Source organism: Drosophila melanogaster, chromosome 3R, assembly GCF_000001215.4.
Source record: "Drosophila melanogaster chromosome 3R".
NCBI classification, from domain to species: Eukaryota; Metazoa; Arthropoda; class Insecta; order Diptera; family Drosophilidae; genus Drosophila; species Drosophila melanogaster.
This window is the reverse complement of record NT_033777.3, coordinates 13,719,739-13,739,369: the sequence shown is the minus strand read 5'-3', so window position 1 is coordinate 13,739,369 and position 19,631 is coordinate 13,719,739. Positions and strand designations below refer to the sequence as shown.

At 40.9% G+C, this 19,631-nt stretch overlaps 1 protein-coding gene across 10 annotated transcripts in view, besides 2 other annotated features; it reads right to left on the bottom strand.

Annotated features, from left to right (window-relative positions):
- kmr (kramer) overlaps window positions 1–19,631 on the bottom strand; it is a 49,461-nt gene that overhangs the window by 25,298 nt on the left and 4,532 nt on the right. For 7 of the 10 annotated variants that reach the window (NM_142053.2, NM_001275622.1, NM_001104308.3 and 4 more), the window contains exons 2-3: window positions 17,526–17,544; window positions 4,786–4,857 (exon numbers count right to left, since the gene is read on the bottom strand). The gene's annotated coding sequence lies outside the window, so the exon portion shown is untranslated. Of the gene's footprint in view, window positions 1–3,746; window positions 3,902–4,785; window positions 4,858–17,525; window positions 17,545–19,631 lie in introns of those variants that run through there. The other 3 variants (NM_001275619.2, NM_001275623.1, NM_001144575.2) reach the window with 2 other exon arrangements.
- Window positions 4,737–4,773: a mobile genetic element.
- Window positions 5,364–5,475: a mobile genetic element.

The window sequence follows — 19,631 nt, the reverse complement described above, 5'->3', positions numbered from 1 at the left end:
GCATGTTGAAAAAAGTGGAAATCGGAGGCAAAAAGGAGAAGTAAGACGAGTTGACCAAAAATAGGGACAGAAATCTATAAAGGAGCATGGCCACCGCCAAAGCTTGGATTTTCAGCATTGTTTTCCTCTTTTGTAATCGGAATTACGTTTGCCATCGGTGCGTTGAGCTTGCGGAGCTCTGTGCGTTAATAAGGACTTCTATGGAATGGCTTAAGAGGACATTTTCCTGCGAAATTTAAAAATAAATACCTACAAAAATTTAATCCCGCTTGAAGTAATAAAAATCGTTATTAAAATTATCAGTTTTCTTTTATCTACTTTAGGTAAAATCTTCAAAGAATCTTGTGAAGGAATATTTAAAGCAACACACAGTTTGCATAATATATCCGTGTACATTATAAACTTTGTTGTTCCTTTTTGGCGTAGCCTGTTTGTTTTCCATACATATACTCGACCACTTCTCTTCGATATTTGTTGTATTTCTTATGTGCACCGTTCAGTTCTTGTGCACAATATACATATACATACATATGTATATTTGGGACTCGTTTCGAGTCGAGTATGTGTATTTGTCCAACGAAAACGGCGTCCATTCAGACCATTCTATATAAATGCAAATTGTTATTGATTATGCTCCACATAAAACTATAAAAGACATAAGAACACTCTGTCACACACACAAGCACAGAGATCCCCACATGGTGCAAGTTTTCTACGATTCGTGTGCCATAATAAATTTTGTAGCATTGGCAATTTTTGACCCACAAGCAGGACCTTTATTTGGTTCCTTGTTTCTTTTTTTCTTTTGTTGTGCATATTTCTGGGAAATTCAATAAGAAGAGCTAGAAAGACAAACTATTTTCATTTGCACGCCAGTTTAGGCCATAAACTCAAATATCACCCATACGCCCCGATGGCTGGCCATAAATTCAATTCGAAATGCACTGTGACTGCTTGACTTTTCGCTTGACAGGAGTCAAAAGTTCAGTGAGCCTCATATTTTATACACCTAGAAAAAAACCTAATACGATTAGACCAATAACCTGTACATGAAAGGATAATACTTTAATCACAGAAAAACATTCCTGACAAAGATCTAAGTTAAGCTGCTTATTGTACATCAATACTACAGAATATCACGAACTTATTCTTTGTGGGATTCCTATATTTGATCATGACCTTTTCATATCGAAAGTTCATGTATTAAAGTCACAAAGTTCTGAACTTTTTCCAGCGTTATTGTTGTTTCAATGTATGGATTTGAGGAGTACCGAGGAAAGCGTCTGCCTGTCATGCAGAGTTTGGCAAACAGTTTGCATGCGGCTGCAGGAACTCAAACAGTTTAGCAAAAACTTTTGCCACTGACATTTGCCCCAACAGCAGAAGTTACCCCGTCAATCTCCTTCAGCCTGGTGGAAAAAGCGCCGGTGAAATCGGTGACGCAGGAAAACATAATGACTTTGGTAATTACAGCCACCAGTCAAACCCCACCATAGAAGATATGGAAGATATACCTGCCTACTTGCAATTACCTGCTGAATTGGCTGTCCAACTTTTAATTGCTGAAGCATGCAAAACTCAAAATCAGCAGCAAGCCTCTAAAAACACGCACCAAATTAAGTGGATTTAAGGAGGTGGAGCAGACACATTCAGCTGATTGCACTTTCGTGTGCAAATCTAATTTTACATTGCACTTCGAGGGGGCCTGGGAAAATTGCAAAATGAAATGCACAAGATCTCGAATCTGGGTTCCACAACCGCTGAATTAGGCAAGGCCATTATAAAATTATGAAAAATTATGAAATTGCGAAAATTGAAAAGCAGAGGATGGCAAGTCATGTGAGAAATCGGGCACACAGATCCCCACATTTCCTCTGTCTATCTATCACTACATAATGGCAATGTGGAAATGTTTATCGGGGAAAATGGGCGAGAGTTGTAATTTTCATTTCACCTGCAAATTTTTGGCGTACATACAGCACTCATCTATTATTTATTCAATTTAAGTCAGCACACAATTTTCTGAGTACTGGGAAGTAATTTTTGTGATAGACTCTCAGTTCTGTGGAAAGAACATAATTAGGGGAAAAGCCGCAAAGAACTTTCGCTTTTGGAAAGTTTATGGAACTGTTGTGAAACTAAATTTCTCCTTTTTATCTTGGGTATACGTTGCATATTTATAATGAATAAATAAACGTTAAACTTAAGCCAATAATTATTTTATATGAGACCAGTTAAAATAATTTTGAAAAAGCTTGGAATTAAATGCAAAATAGTAATTTAAGCACACTTTATCCATACTATAAATTCCAAAGCATTTGAGAGATTAGGCTTGGCAGGGCTTTAACTTTATGGCACACCCAGTTGGTCATGGAAAAGTTTGTTTCGAACTGGAAATCCGATTTAAATGGACAGTGCTCATATTCGAAGCTCTATGGTCACCATTTGAATGCATGACTACCCACAGATGGCGACCGAAAGGGGTAGTTTAATTGAATAAACCGTAGTAAACCGTCGGACGGGCTTTTCATTCAATTTACCATCGAACACGACCGCTCTCCCCATTTTACAAGCGCCAATTAGTCGAATTAATGGTGAAATTTGATTTGCATTAAGCGCTAGGACCGTAGAAACACCATGGTGCATATGGTTGGATCCATGGAACAGGAATATCCTTGGCAGACCCATTTTTTGTATATATCTTCTGCTTAATATGCAGTGTGTGGATACATTTTTGAAATAACTTATTCATTACAGACAAGCGGAGAAGGGTGTGTGTGTGTGTGTGTGTAAATTATTCGCTCGCAGGCATAATAAATTGCTTTAAAAAGGAGCCGCCAGGCGAGCTGCCAAAGATAGCAGAACTTGGCAACAATTTAGTTGCCTTTTGTCCTCGTTGTTGCTACACATTCTGCAGGTGCCGCAACGCTTTGTATTTCCGCCCGCCGCCCACGCAAACAGTCCCACTCATGTGTCGCCGAAAAAAGAAAGGATTTTCCAAAGGCAGGCCGATAGAGGTGAATACACTTGGGAAAAGAAATGCCTTTTGAAAATGACAAGACTTCCATATTATTATCATATATGAAACTGTTCATCTTGTAGAAGGGATTTCTCCTAATCTAATATTGACTAGGCGTTTTAAAGCCTTTAATTTTCTAATAATATTTTCATTATATTATTTTATACAAGTTTTTCCATGTTTAAGGCCTCAAACGCTTGCTTTCTAATCGAGGTAAACCGCGTATTTCGAGGCTGATAAAATGGTAGGCTTTCACTCGACAAACTTTGCTGTTGGCGGTGTCCAGTAGTGAAACAAGAACGTGAAGGTGGACAGCCCTCGCTAGACCGCCCACATCGCACCGAGAAGTGAGGACTAAGGACTATGGACTCAGGTCTCAGAATTCAGGACTCTGGACTCAGGACTATGAACACTGTGGTCTCGGCTCCACATCTCGGGTAAAAACATCCACGACTGCGACGACGACGACTGGCGGCGACGAAGGTTTGTGCTGGCCTTCGTGAGTCGCAGCGCTCCGTTTCTGGCACATAATCATTTACATAATATACGGGAGCACCATCAGCACGACCACAGCGAACTCGGCGGAACAACAACTTGGCCAGGATAATTTCACTCTCGCAGGACGCGATTTTTGGGCAATTTCACGTGTGTGCGTGTATGAGTTTGGTTTTATTGTGGTGGCGTTTATGTAACAACGAAGCGCGCACAATTTCTAATTCATTTTTACTTTGAGAATTGTGAATTGCGCGTGGCAGCCGTGCCAGCCCCGCCCACCGCCTCCTGCGCCAGCCGCCTCCCGACGAGCTGCCGTTTTTGCGTTTTTGGCCAACTTCTCGACGAGGAGCGCGCGTTCTGTGCCACAATGGGCTCGTTGGGAGACTGACTGCGGGAATTCGAGTTTGCGTCGCTCGGTTTTCAGCTCGGCAAAAAAGGACATACAATACAGCTGACGACGGGAGTTGTGAGTGAAAGCTGCTGGTCGGAAAAGCTCCAAGGAAAGCTTCGCGAGGGTGGATCAAAGAATATACATAACAGTCACAACTTTGCAGATACAAAAGTAACTTAATGATATCAGAAAGAAAAACGAAATCAAAATTGTTTAATAAATAAATAATAATTTAATACTGCATCATCTTAAGTATTTAAGTGGGCATTTAACTTTATGAAATATTACGTATACGCCTTTTTGTGTAAATGCTGAACAAAATCTAAAAAACAATTAATAATTTAGTTATTTTGAGTTAATTCTGAGCTGAGCTTTTCTTCAATTCCGATTACATTTCCCAGTATTGTTTCCTTTATTTATATCGGCCACGAATGCAACGAAATCGTAGCAAAAACAACGAAAGCACTCCAACCACTTTGAGTGAAAGCTTATCCTCAGCTCACATGGCTCCCTCCCACATGCCACAAAAATGAAAACCTTCTGAGCTCCCTTACCACTTTTTGGTCGTCTTGTGTTTATGCAAAAAGCATAAGCAAAGGTGAAGCTTTTATTTCTAATTTAGCCCGAAAATACAGTGGGAAAACTTCGACAGCATAGAAATGAGTTATGGAAAGATACAAAGTATACCCATCGGATAGGATAGTCATGGGACCATTTTTCAGCTTTTTGAGCGCGTGCGAGGTCATAAAATCGGTGCTAATGCCAATAAACCAAGACGTCTGAACCTGTCGCCTCTAATTATCATCGAGACGCATGCGAGGCCAATTAACCGAACCTAGTCTAACTTCAACTCCAACTCTAACTCTGGGTAATAACTCACCTCTGGGGTTAGCCGATGTGTTGGCCAATAGACTCAGGAAGTTGTTGTTTTCGTCGTCGTCGTCATTGGGAGCTGCAAAGAGAATTCGAAATCAGAAGATGCCCATTAGTATGCAGCTTTGGTTTGCTTTCATGGGGAGCAGCCGTAGCAAACTACTGAAAAATCGTGTAGAAAACGCATATGTCAATTAAAAGCCTATAACAAAAGGCAAGCGACAAACAGGAGAAGTCAGTCGATTCCCACTAACACACAAACCGCTGCACGCAGAATGCCAAGTGAAACGTGTGGGTGAAAGAGTGGAAAGTGCCGACTGAACTGGCATTGGAAACGAAGAAAGCCCTGCAGTTCCATTTATTGCGTTTTCAGCAGTTAATCACCGCCTAGTTCTCATCTTGAGTGCATAATCACCGCTCAGTTTGTATGAAAACTAGTTATGACATTCATGTATATCCTGCGGATTTATCACAAAACACTACAAACTTGTCACAATTTCTTCACCTTATAAGAAAAAAATCTTCTCCAATTTGTTAAAATTTACATCAACTATGTATACCCATTACATGCAGAGTGAAGGTTTATACTCGGTTCGTTGAAAAGTATGTAACAGGTAGAAAGAAGCGGAGTCGATCTAGCAATGCCTGTATTGAAAGTCGAGATCTTGGTAACTACAAAAGGTGGAAATTTCAGATTAGAATTCGGTTGCAATGAATTGTGAAACGGCAGAGATGTGAAGGGGAAGACCCTCACTAACACAGGTCACGTGCGGACAAAAACGATAAAACACGCGCTGGACTCCCAGTCAGTCGTATTTCGAATCGAACGGAGTTCAGTCGAATCGGTTCACTTCGAATCGGTTTGATATATTTTACATGCACCGAAAGAAATGTATTGAAATCTATCGAAATTGGGAATAATATTCTCTCACATTGTGTCGAAGAAGTCGAGTCGAGCAATAGTCAATTAACAAAAACGAGAAAAATAAAAACCATTTAAATCGCAAAAATAACAATTTTTAATAATTCAACAATTCGCCTATATTCCCCTAATTTAAGTATGAATCTTTGTCCTGCAGTGTAAAAATTCAAATTGGATTAGCAACCCAACAGGAGTGAATGAAAATGAATCCCAGAGTCGTTGACTATAAAAATGCATTTACCTTTCAGAAGCCTGAGCACTGCACTGGAATGGCCAAATTGAAGGGAAAAGTGTAGTTAAGGGCAGCTTTTATTCAAAACGAATGTAAATCAAATGTGGCTTAGGAAATGAGTTTTGCCAACGGATTTAGCAATTCGTCAGGAGAATTGGGTCAAAGTCAAATTAATAAAAAGCAGGAATCAAAGCATAGCATGCAATTTAACAATTATAATTGAAGCCATTCCGCCTGAGCTTTCACAACCAATTTGCCGGGGGTCAGACATCAGTTGCAATTACTTGTCGACTATCTGTGGGTCCACTATTTGGATGTGTGTTTGTGGAATTGGAAACAATTAGCAAAGTGTGCAGGAGATTTAGAGCAGAATGTCATAGCCCTAATTGCCCAGGAGCACACACACACACGCAGTGCCACAAAGGACGAAAGGACGCTGGAACGAGGGAATCACGGAGAGCGTGGGCAGTGTAGAATTTAATGCCGGAGACATGCAAAAATTACATCCTCAATTAAAGGACGCCCGTCGTTGTCACTCTCACACAAAAGCGCCCAAATTCAATAAACAAGGCGGCTTGTGCGGCGAGGATTCACTGTCTTCCGTCGCACTCCCTCAACTCGCGCTATCTCTCTTCCTCCTTATGTGGGCATCGAGGCGTATGGATTCGTTACACTCACCGAAAATTAAGACACTTAAAGACCATCCTTCTTTTACACAATGTAAAACATTACTTCAAAAGAAAGTTATTTAATTTGTTTTAAAAAAAGTTTAAGTTATATAAACTGCATTTACTCAAAAACACCCTTTTAACTTCCCATTTTATTGTGAATTAATAATGTATTATTCAGGCATTTTTTGTTAGTGCTGTGAAGTTCTTGCATTCGAGAGTTGGAGACAATGCTGGACGTGTGGGCAGCTTGAAAACAAAACGATATCAATTGCACTTTCGAAACTTACGCGCCCCGAAAAGTAGGCAATATAAATTTGCGCACAGCTGCCATGCATCACGCACACAGCCAGAAAGCTACACACACACATAGCCACAGAGGAAAAACAGAGCCAAAGCGGCACATGCACACATTAAGCCATTAGTCAGTGGTCAGAAAAACGACAGCAACATGGAGGCAACATCGATTTGGTCGCGTTTCTGCGTGCAGAGTACTTTCAATTGAAATCTACACAATGGCCACATGCGTGGGTTAAGCCATGGAAATGGCCGGGGGCCCCTTTGGCCAACCCCTTTTCTGAACCTAAAACCCATCGGAGTGTGCACCCAGCCAGCCAGCCAGCCAGCCAGACAGCGGAGTAACTGCACGCTCCATTGAACGGCAAACGGGCAACGTATTTCGCCAATTACGGCGACCACCTTTGACAGTTTGGCCAACAGGAGGAGCATATACATGCATCCTCCGTGGAGCTGGGCTCACCAGCAGACGGGGCATCTTGAGGTGGCAATTGATTGTCGTAAACAATGGAGTCTGATTTAATGGAGAGTGCTATGCCCGGACAGGCGGTAAGCTGATTTAAATTATCGCACTTGTGCGGCGTTTCGGCCAGGCAAGGTACATCAATTTGGCCAAAACAGCTGGCCAACAACAATCGGGTTTCCCCCTTGTGGCCAGTTTATGGCCTGCCTTTGGGTAAATTATAACCAACAAGATAATGCCTTGGGCAAATTATCGAATTGAAAAGCAGTATTTGCACTTGTGTCTTGGATTCGAGATTAATAAATTTCAGAACATCAGTGCATTCAGAGTGCCAAATCTAAACAAGGCTATTGATCTTTGCCAATGTTGGGTGGTATACATATATGTATGTATATATGTGCGGTAATCTCTATGGTAGACCATTTCGTGTTTGAACAATATGAGGTGAAAAGTGGGATTGATTGCGTAAATAGACGAAATGCGTTTAAAGCATAATGAAAATGCATTAAGCTTTATTAATATCAATAGCATTAAGCTTTGTTAGTATCAATAGCAGAAGCAATCTGAGTAATAGATAAAATGTTTACTTGTGCCTGTTCATTATTCTGTATAAATTTTATAAATGATTTCTAAGCTGTTACTATGTCGGAAATGCGTTCTCTAAGGACATCTTTTAACTATTCAGTAGTTTTCCCCGCCGTCATAATCTCGTTTAGTGCTAAACCAGGGATATTCATTAACCTCTGTCATTCCGACGGGGTCGTTGACCCTTCCCCCTCCATCGTTATTCCTGGAAAAGTGTCGCTGTCAATGCAGCAGCAGCAGTAGCAGCAGCCTAATGCATAATTAAGTGAGTGTGCCTGTGCGAGTGTGTATCTGTGCAGCTGAGTGTGCGGCGCAAGTGTGCGTGAAATGCTGCTGCACCTTGTTGCCGCTGCTCTCAGGCAAAGAGCTGACACACTTAAAAGTCGGCAAATGCAACTGCAACTTAAAGTTGCAATCTCAGTCTCGATTTAAAGCCCGTTAATGCAAAAGTCACGTTCATGCTGTTAAAGTGGCCGCAAAAACTGGGAGAAAAATAAATCCAAACCGCTGGCATCTGCTTTTCGCATTTGACATTTTGCCCAGCCATCGGCAGCAGCTAACTTTGTATGCAACAACATGATTTGCGTTCACAAATTGCCGCCGACTTCCGTTCGTTCCGTTGAATCCGTTGATTTTCACCCAAAGACAGCCGCTGGGCTTTAGTTTTGCTATCTTCCGACAACTTGCAACTGGCAGATGGTATCTGCAAGTACATCCTCATTACACCATGCCTTCGGATTGATTTCATTCGCCTTTTTCCACATCAATCACCGGCAACTGCAACATCATTTGCCTCATTATGCCCACCAACCATTGATGTGCCTCCTTAAAGTGGGTCAAAAGGTGATTTTTCTCCCCGCAGCGAAACACCGTTTTGCTAATTTTCCAAGGTTTTTGCGGTTGGTGTTCGGTGTTTGTGAAAACGCCAATTGCCAGTTTCCCATCAGGTATCTGACTACCGGAAAATCTGTAAACTTCAACAAGCCGCGATAATCATCGCTCCAAACTTGAACTTGATCTTGAATGCAAAACGGTTCCATTTGCCCGGCCATGCATGCACGCCCATACATATGTACATAGGTATTCACCACTCGATTATATCATATTTTCCTACGCATTTCCACTCCACTTAATGCCAAATTATGTGCACTGGCAGTCGCGTGTTTTTGTTGTCTGTACATTTTGATTGTTGTTCTGTTTTGTTTTCATTCGTTTCGTTATTTTTTTTTTTCAGCTTTTCAGCAAAATGTTCACCGTCTGTGCAGCGTTGCATGTCGCGCAGTGTGTGTTTTCTGTTATAGTATATATTTTTCTGTATTTTACTTGCCAGTTCTGCTGCGGATTTTAGCCAGACGTTTTTTTTTTTTTTTTTGTGTTCTACTGCAGCGTGTGTTGGTCGAACGGACACACGAGTGAACAAGCGGACAATTAGAGCGCTCAAAATCGCGTAACATTCGCCAAATGCCGGCAACTTGGCAAGTACGTACATAGTACGTAGAATGCTAAATGAACAGCCGTTTAGAACGTATCTGCTAGATGTACATAATATGTTCATATATATAGTGAGTATGTGGGATATCTAGGGGTATATACTTTAGAATTATTTTTATTTCAACTACCTATGTATTTGCTTTTATCTTAAAAGTTAAATTAAATGCTTGATTTCCTAACAATCAATATGCTTACAATAATATTCTAATAACTAACAATCATATTCATCCCTTCAAAGTCAGCACTTTTGTAGGGTACTCAACTCTTCCAAAGAGCATAGTTCAGCTGATGCCTCTGTGCATCAGTTGTTTTCCATTTTCAATTGGTTTTTTGTGTGTTTTTGTATTTAGAATATGTATACTTTTTTTCAGTTACCCAGCAGCGTCCGTGTGCAATGTTAATTTTTCAGCTTTCCATTTCAATGAGCTGAATGACATTTTGTTGCGAGGCAATGGCAAAAGTAAACCAGACCAGACCAGACTTAAACGATCCGTTGACAGCCTGGCCACGATCCATCTACAATATCTGGGCAAAAGCGATTGGAGTGGGCAGTGGTGGTGGACCAGAGTTTGATCAGATCTTGCGCAATTCATTGGCTGTGCAGGTGCACAAGTTTATGGTACAAGAAGTGTACTGTGTACTGGAGTCTCGAAGACCTAAGCTCTCAAATGATCGAACGAATCGAGGTGATCGTGCTTGTATTTTTTTATTCGCTGAGCAATTTTGCTGTCGCAGCATTTGGCCATGGTTCTTCGATCTTCAGCTCACCTGTGTAATAATGCCCGCAATTCCGTTACTTTTTTTTAAAGCCACGCTTCATCAGTTAATTTGCCGCTCGATCAGCACATTTTGTCCGCGCTTTGTATTACATTGTTGAGAGCACCCAATAATGGTAAAGTAATACCACTGGCTATCAGCACTTTCTGCACTTTATCTAGGTGGTGCTCAAAAGTATCTGTGACTTTGACTCTGTCTCAGTTTCAGTCTCAGTCTCAGTTTCTTTGCCAGTCAGTCAGTCGGAAATCGGCGGAAAAGTAGCTCGCTTATCAGCTGCCTTCAAGTCACCGAAATCACGTTGCAAATGCCAGCGACAAATTTGTTGAGGGGCCAACTCGAGGAAGCCAATTCTACGGACTTTGCAGCTGGCCGGCGAAAATTGCATTGCCAAATCGTCTCAGTTTTGCGCAGGGATTCGCCAGCTGAAGTACTCGAAAAAATTATATGACTTTCAAAACCTTAGTAATGAATTTAAAAAATATTTAAATGCGTCGTAGGTAGTTATACTTAATTTTCTGTGAGTTTTTTAAGGATGGTCAAATAGTCATTATTACTTTATAACAAATAAATTAAAAATTTGAAATATGTATAAATCCTTAGATGCCTAAACCAATTTCTTTCAGTGCATCTCTAGGAGGCACTTGTCTGTGGAGCTCGTCGCTGCCATTTGTCATGCGATGCCGTTTTCCGTTTCCATCTCCCATTTTCCAGTGCTCCGGCAATTGGCGCTGGCATTTGGGTAATTTTAATGAGCGGCGCTTGTAAGAATTTGCGACAATTTGACAGCAAATTGCCAGTGTGGCAGACTGCGAACTGCAACTGCAACATCTGCGGGAGTGTCTGCTTAGTGGCTGCAACAAAGCATTTGTGTCAAAGTTGCAACATCGTGATGCGCTTATCAGTATACGTATGTTGTCGATTCGAAATGTAGGCCATGCGCGATAACCGAAACCAAATATTTGAAATGCGACAGTAAATTGATTCCATTTAGTCGAATAAATCAACCAAATTATGTCGGTCGAGCAACTTAATAATCAGCTGCACTAGTTTCCCCAATATGGACCCCACTTTGGTCCATTTGAACGGGACAGTCGACCACCGCAGCGTGTGTAGCAAACATTTAGCCCATTGCCATCGAAATCGAAATACAAATCGAGTGCGACGGAAAACGCGCCCTTTGCCACTTTATGTACGACCGGTCAGTCCCGAGGCCAGCCACAAATGTTACAGTTTGCTCAGAGTGCCACGCCCCCAAATCACCCATTTATTGCCACAGGGCGAGGTGTGGCACAACACTGGAAATTTTTTGGGGGTATAACAGGAGAAAAACTCGAAAGAAAAGTAAATTAATAGCATTCCATAAGGAAATGTAATGATCTTTTATAAAATTAAAATATTAAAATGTATTACATTGTTACTAAGAAGAGATATAACTAATTCTGCATCGCACCCAAAAAGTATCCATATTATCAAAGCTCATAAAGGTTTTAAAATTTAATATCTTTTAACTTTAGTCTAACATACAGATCCTTTGTGCAAACACTCTACTCTACCAGCATGCTCTCCAATTTAATTTCGGCAAATAGACTCAGATTATATAAGGTAATAGATAACTAATTACATGCAAGGAAGCTAGTTTTCTCGCCGAGTGTAATAAAACTGGGAGCGAAATCGATCAGCTTCTGAGCCGCGTTCGTGCAACTGCATAGATTTTGTGCAATGTTTGGCCAACGCAACGGCAACTGATTTACCATGGCCCGCGGCTGGAATTTCAGAGTGAATGGCTCTCTCACCTAAAACTGCCCCTCTGGAGTGGAGCCCCTTCTGGTCATAAATGAAATCCCATTTGGATACTCGACCCCACAACCAAAGACCATCGGAATCGAATCGAAACGAAACGAGACGAATTTTATTCATGGCGCATTTGGTATAAACGACGTTTACACATATTGAAATCTCAAATCCGAAAATGTGAAATGTGGAAATCTCTGCAAATGGAAAGTCACAGCGCAAACACACGCACATTCCCCCAATGTGTACCGAAGGGTTTTGAGCTTATAAACTTGTTGTAAAACTCATAAAAATATGGGAAATTTTTTATTACCCATGCAACGAAGACCAAATGCGCTGCAAGCATCAAATCGCTTTCTTTGCTCGAATGCAAGACAGATTAAATTGTGTCATATATTTGGTTCCCACCAAATGGGAAAGCCATTAAATTATTGTGAGTCGCAGCAAGTGGCAAAATATTGTATTATTTGTCTATTTTAATGTTAATTGGAATGATAACTTATATATATAGTAGATTTTAGACTTTAGATTTTATCAACCATTTATAAAGGAAAATTTATTAAGTTATGCTCCTTTTTTGGAGTGCGTGACAAATTCTGCAAAGGCCAACTTTTCGCATAAAGTATATAAATCGAGACCGCATTGTGGCAATGAGCCAGCAAAATCATACTTGCATCAACTTTATAACCAGTTTTGCGTGAGCCCAAAATCAGGCTGACTGCTCTGAAAAATCACGAAAAAAATACAAAAAAAAAATGGGCGGAGTATTCCCTACAGACTGCATTTCACTCGAATAATTGAACATTTTCGGTGACCCAATTTAAGGCGACGCCTGAATATAACAAATTGCCCCATTGGGCCACGCCCCCCATTTTCCATTCGGTCGCAAAGCCGCATTTCCTCGCCCCTCTAAATGTTCCCCTATTGATTTTGTCGCAACTTAGCTGCAAAGAGCCGTGCCAAAAGTTTTACTGTAGCCTGAAACCTCGGCCCGACTTGCTGACACGTTCAGTTTACTTGGAGTTTCTTTCAGTTGAAAGTAAGTACACCTATATATGTACATATATAGTATGTATCTGCATTGGGCGCCATGTGTGTGCGCACTTGTGGCCAATAACTTTCAAATGGCCAGGTTTGAAAGTTGGTATGGGCCACGACCACTGCTGAATGCTACCAATCATTGTTCGCTGTCAGCGGCGAAGCAGCTGCAGATTCAATTAAACTTTGCCTTCACGCTTTCGATCAGTGAAAGTGAGTAAGTCGCAATTGCCATCCATCCATCCAGCCATCCATCTATCCAGCCATCCAGCCAACCCCTTCGATTGGCCAGCCACAATCAATTGCATTGGCAGTTGCAGTTGCAATAGCAATTGCAGTTGCAATTTCAATGGCCATTCCAGTTGCACTCTTAGTCGCATTGACAGTGGCTATATGTCAAGTGCAACGGCCACTGAACTGCAGCGAAAAGTGAGATGAAATTCCATCTTGGCAATTCCATGCAACTGCCTTTCCACTTTTAAGGTCAAGAAAGAGAATGTAACTGACGCGGAATAAGATTATTTTAAATGCAAGCCTTTAAATTATATCAAAAAGTGTAATTTAAAAATCAATTTGATTTTATCCTTTCTTTTAATGATAACAATTTTGTAAAATGAGCTGATTCTAAAAGTGACCTTAATCTAGCTATTTTAAAAACAATTCAGGCAATTACCCGTTGATTGCTTTGCGAATGTATGGATTACACCCACTTGATCGGCAAGTTCACTGCCACCAAGGCGCATTAATTGCAACCCGAAACCTCCCAATGCAGCAGTGCACTTATCCATGTACTATATACTTCTATACGTATATATGAATTATAACTCGCCAGGCATGCAATTAAAGCGAGCATCCGCTTTAAATTGAAATCGAAACTGTCCGCGGGGGAATATGGCGATACAAGCGGAGTGCATAAATCTAGTACAAGCACGAGCGACCAGAACAATAGATGCAGCCAACAGCCGAAGGGCAAGTGAATGGGGGGTTCTCGAATAGGAGGCTTCCCAAAGGGGAGCTTCCTGGAGGGAGGGTGGTGGCTCTAAAGCCGCCGGCTGGCGACGCTCAGTTGCATTCGGCCGGAGGAGCAACAGCAGCACGCTTGGCCAACGCTGCGTGATGAAGTGGCCATGTATGGACGAGCCTGTGGCTTCCTTTCTCTCCGATTCTTGCGCACACAAGCACATAAAAGATATAGCATATGTATATATATATATAGAAAATTGGCACATTTTGTTCGCTTTCAACAAGTTCAGAGATGCAAAATGGAACAGCCAACAAAGTCAAGCAACCAAGAAGACAAGACCACACTCGGAGAAAATCACAGTGAATTGGGTTTCTGTAAATCCCTTATAAGGTTTAAGGTAACAAAATATCTAAACACTTGCTTTGAATTTTCTTTACTTTAATGACAGTAAGAATGATACCTTACTTTTATTCCAGTGCCTGGCGGGAAATGCAGGTTACTGTGATAAGATCTTATGGATTTCCTTTATATTAATTAGCCCAAGTGCAGTTGGGCATCAGTCCAGATCTGCAGAGGAAGTCGCCTCAAGCGTGTCAATTTGTTATTGAGAAGGGATCTTATCCCCCAGAAAGATCTCTCCAGAATAGAAAGCCCTCGTCGAGTGCCTTGACAATGAATCGTGTGCCCAATCCGCAACTTAACTGCCACCGAGAATGCCGAGAATACCCACTTTCGTATCAAATATTAACTGTAGACTAATGTTACCGACATATTACCTGGATTGTGCAACGTCATTCGAGGGCTATTTAGACCACCGACATAATCCGCTACGGGTTCACCTGTCCAACCGGCTATCTCGAATCACCCATCTACATCTCAATCGCAAGGTAATGCCATTCCATTGAGACCCGATTGTTTGTTTCTTCGAGCTGGAGGGCTCTTCTCTCACTGGCCTATGGAGTATCTATCTGTGTTAATTTCCGCTCAACTGTTAGTTTTATGACTTCTTCGAGACGTTCCCACAGGGCCTAAATACATTCAGCTGTTGTTGCTGCGTCACATGGAAAACAACAAATGGTGAAAAACAAAACGAAGACCAAAGAGGCCAAATGAAATGAAATGAAAGCCGCGGGTCAGTTTTGAATTATTTATATAGGGAGCCAGCATGGAATTGAGCATTTCGTAAGAAAATGCTAATTCAAACGTAAGAAAGCGATGGCTTTGTCAAAGGAAAGCTAATTAGATGGATCCCAGGTCAGTGGGCGAACTGCAAAAGAGCCAAGACACAAGACGCCAGAGTCTAGACCAAAGTCAAGGGTTTGTCTTTTAATTGTTAACAAGTGAAGCGGCTCCCTCGAAGCAAAAATCAGTCGAGCGTGGCAGGTAAAACTGAACAGGTGAATGTGAGCGAAGGAAACGAATGCAAATTCGCCGGCTGTAATTGTGTGAATAAAACAGTCAACAGTTGTGGCCAACGCCTCGACACGCAACCTGTGTCCGCCCTTCCGCATGTCTTTTGTTTTTAATTTTGATTGAAAAGAAAATGAATTCATTTCATAAGTCCCCCGCAGCAGACGAGAAATTAGCATAGTTTTCGTTCAAGATGGGGGAACTGTGCTAATGTTACAAACTTGCTTCCTGTCGAGATTTTCGCGCAGTTCATTAACTTGGCCACAAAGTGCAAATTTCACTTTTTTCCCGCACATTTTGAAGTTCAACGAGCAGGTAAACCAAACCCCAGCTCCACACTTCACATACCAAGAAACCAGTTGAATAATAAGCCAGGTCTTTTCACGGGGAAATTGCAAATTACCGCCTCATAACCTGCAGGTTCATGGCGCTCATTGAAGTCCCCCTTTGGGGCATTTAATTAAAAAATACTTTCACTGCCTGTTTACTGCAAATGCCAAACTGACTGACTGCTAGTCATAAATTGATGCCAGTTTGTTGGTCATAATTGTGAGAAATCTTAGGCGACAGTTGGCCAAAGGGGTATGGCGGAAATCACGACAGGATCGGATAAAAGTGTGACTGGTTGCAAAGGAAATCCACTGCGATACGGTGAAACTGATTGCTGGGTTGTTAACTGGGCTCAATCAGGCTAATTGGAAAGTAGTGTAAGCTATAATCTAATAGCAAAGACTTACTACCGCATAATATCATAATTAAGTATTTAGGTAGCTTAGTTCAATATTATTAATTAAACTTTAACCATAACGAACACAAGAACATAAAAAAACTAGTTCAAACATTTTATCCGATTACTGCATTCCAAGGCATATAATTCTATTTATTTTCTCTTTTCACACATTTTGCAAGTTTTTTTTTGTTATTCCACTCTAATTTTGTCGATTAAAATAAACAGTGTAGCACTAGCATCTTTAAAGAAAACCGGAAATAATGAATTAATCAAAGATAACTTTCGTTTGGCGCACGAGCAATGAAATTTGTTACCATTTCAATTGAAACCGTATAACTATTACGACCATTACGACCCTTTTATGAAGTTCGGGCCAAGAAGACACCAGCCACATAATTAAACTTAAAGACTGTGCTGTTATGGCCCCAGTGCTCTCAATGAGCCACAGCCCCCAATAAACCAAATACGAAATAAAAAAACTACTCAAAAAAGCTATATAACCAAAAGGTTGGAAAAAAGCCAAATTAAAAAAAGAGTCAACAACAAAAAACAAAAACGTCGAATCGCTTTTCGCAAGCAAACGTGCTGTCATTAAATTTAATAAGCACTTTTTCAGGCCAAGCTTGGATATTTTTTTCCGCTTTTAGCCCTAGTCTAGCCCCCTCCCTCCTTGTCAACCCGGAAAAGCAGAACTGGCAGCTAGCAAAAGCAAAGCTTTTAAAAACGTAATGGTCTAGCAAAAAAAAAAAAAAAGATGAGTAAGAATACACAAAAAAATTTAAAAGAAATAAAAACTACAAATAATGTTGCTCGGGCTTTTTCGACTCTTTTTTCCCCCATCGCCCTTTCTTTCCATTGAATTTTCTTGGCGGCAGAGCGGAGTAAATGAACTGCGCCGGGCGCCATCGGCACTGTCTAACGGTTCATCTAATAGAAGGTGCCCCTTCTACAGATTTCCCGATTTCAGGCCCCAGTAGCACACTTTTGCTCATTTGTTTGTCCGGCCCTATAAGTGAGTGAGTTATGTAACAGTCGTACGCATAACGCTTCACACTTCACACTTTATGCGTTCTCGGTTGGTATAGGAAAATGATATATGTATGTATGTAAGTATGGGGCTAACGTTTATGGTCGGACAAATTAAGAGTTTCTGGCTTCCTGAGTTATCTCTCATTGGGTCCGACAAATTACTGACCAAATGCAAAAGAAAAAACCCGTTAATGAAGCAAGAAATTGAGCAATTATATAGTGGCAATCCAGTTTAAAGCCCGGCATGTGGTGATGGTAAGAAAATGCCCTTTTAAATGCGCCACGATTGACTATGCACTCGAAATAGGTTTATAACATATTTTAATAGCTTAGGATCTTTTAAAACTCACCGTAATATCAGGCAAAAGTCTGAAAGTAAATGAAAAGAAACAATTAGATATAGAAACTAAGCTAGAAAATATAAATATCAGGAATATATATTGTAGATATGGCTACAATCTATATGGAATATAAAAGTATAGTAATTTATTTATAATGTATTGCAATTTGTGACACGATTAAATCGCACACCGAAATCATTTCACACCCATTTTCGCCAAGTGTATGAACGAGGAAAAGGCTTTGACGGAAACGCTCATTACGGAACCCACCGCAAGGATGGCGGTTTTTGTCTGGCAGCAGTGCACCAGATCCCCGAGCATAATGGTTCCAGTTTGAGTTTGTGCCTCAATTTCAATGCAGCGCACAAAGGTAAGTCCGGACTGGGCCGAGTGTTGTGAAAATAATAATAATAATAAAAATATGAGGAATATGTATAATATAATATCGCGTTTCGGTCGAAAAGTGTGCAGAAGTTTTTCGCATTCAGTGCACACGAACGAGCACCAACGTGCCCGAATCCCGGTGCCAACTCCCCACAACCAAGGGGAAAACTGGGAAAAAGGGGCCATCCTTCGGTTGGATGGGTGATGGTGGATGGGTTTCGGGTGCCGATGAGTGCACGGCTGCAACTCCAACTTTGGCTGCAACTGCCAACTCAATTATAAAACGAGGAACAACGCACAGAACACATTAAAACTGCAAGTGGAAAGCTTGTTTTTCTTTCTATTTATTTTCGTTTTTTTTTTTATTATTATTTGCAGTTTTGTTCTTGTTTATTTTGCGTTCTTTCCACTTTTCGCTATTCTGCAATTTATTGAGTTCTCTCTTAAGCATTGTTTTGCTCCCTCTATGCGGAACAATATAATGGCCAGTATTCCGAGCAAAGCAATTCCTCCTCATATTTCTGCATGCAATTGGAAAATTGTGTGCCGGGGGCAACAAAAAAATGGGAGTGCATAACTCAGAGCGCCAATAAAGCACTAAAATCCAGTTGGTCACTCACTTAAGTTGAATTTATGAGAATCGCAGAGAGAGGTGATGTTTTTGCACTGCTTGGCTATGTGGCTCAATGACAAGTTTTTATGGTGCACATTTGTATTCATTTAAACGCGTCTTGCTGCAGGCCTTAATCAAGTCCTTAAGCTTCGAGGAGTTTATTTTAATTAGATTTAATTAATTTTAAACTTTAATTAAGAATGTATTTACATTGATATGTTAATCTCAAATACAAGACTTTTTAAAAAATCCATTGTGGCTGCCCACAAATTTTATGATATTGCTTGCCTGCTGAAGAAGCTATTAATATATTTTATGGTCAACTTGAAAGACAATTCATCAGCAGGTTGCCCCGTCATTAGATCCAGGAAGTCATCACATGCAACATTATAGGGCGATGAGAAAACGGGGAAAAAGCCATTTCAATTGATCGACGCCGTCAGCTGTTTGATGGACGCAACATGAGCCAGCAATTTGAGGCACGCAGCCAGGAGAGAGCAGGTGCTGCGGGCCAAACCCAAAAAAAATAGAACTCTGGAAGCCCAAAATTTTTTGAGAAAAGGGAGCGAGTTTCAGGGAATATTGAGGAGTGGAAGTATGCTGGTGATGCCGGAAATGCAATTGTCACATGCAACCGCCACCACGCCCTTTAAAAGAAAAAATGAAAACAAACTGAACAGATGAACTTAGACACCCCCATTTTAATGGACATCCCCCGTCCAACTTTCCAATCAAATGCCATGGCAACGAACTCGTGGCGCTGACTATGTTTGCGTGTGGGCGTCTTAATGAATATTGGAAATCAATTCAACAAAGTCAGCCGAAATCGGCGGAAAAGCCGCCGAGGCGAAGTCACTTAATCACTTCAGCAATGAGCACGAGAGCGACACTTTTCCTACACCGAAATTAATTGGGGGGAAGTTTTACCATTAGCGACCATTTTATTCAGTGCTCTTGAAACATATAGCACACATGTCCTTTTAAAAACCTTTACCTAGAAATCTTCTACAGACCACTACCACATATAGTTATGTCACGTTCTATGTACTGGGAAAAGTAAATGTTATAAAACATCACAAGTGTTCTGTTTGGAATATAAACGATTTATATTTACACTT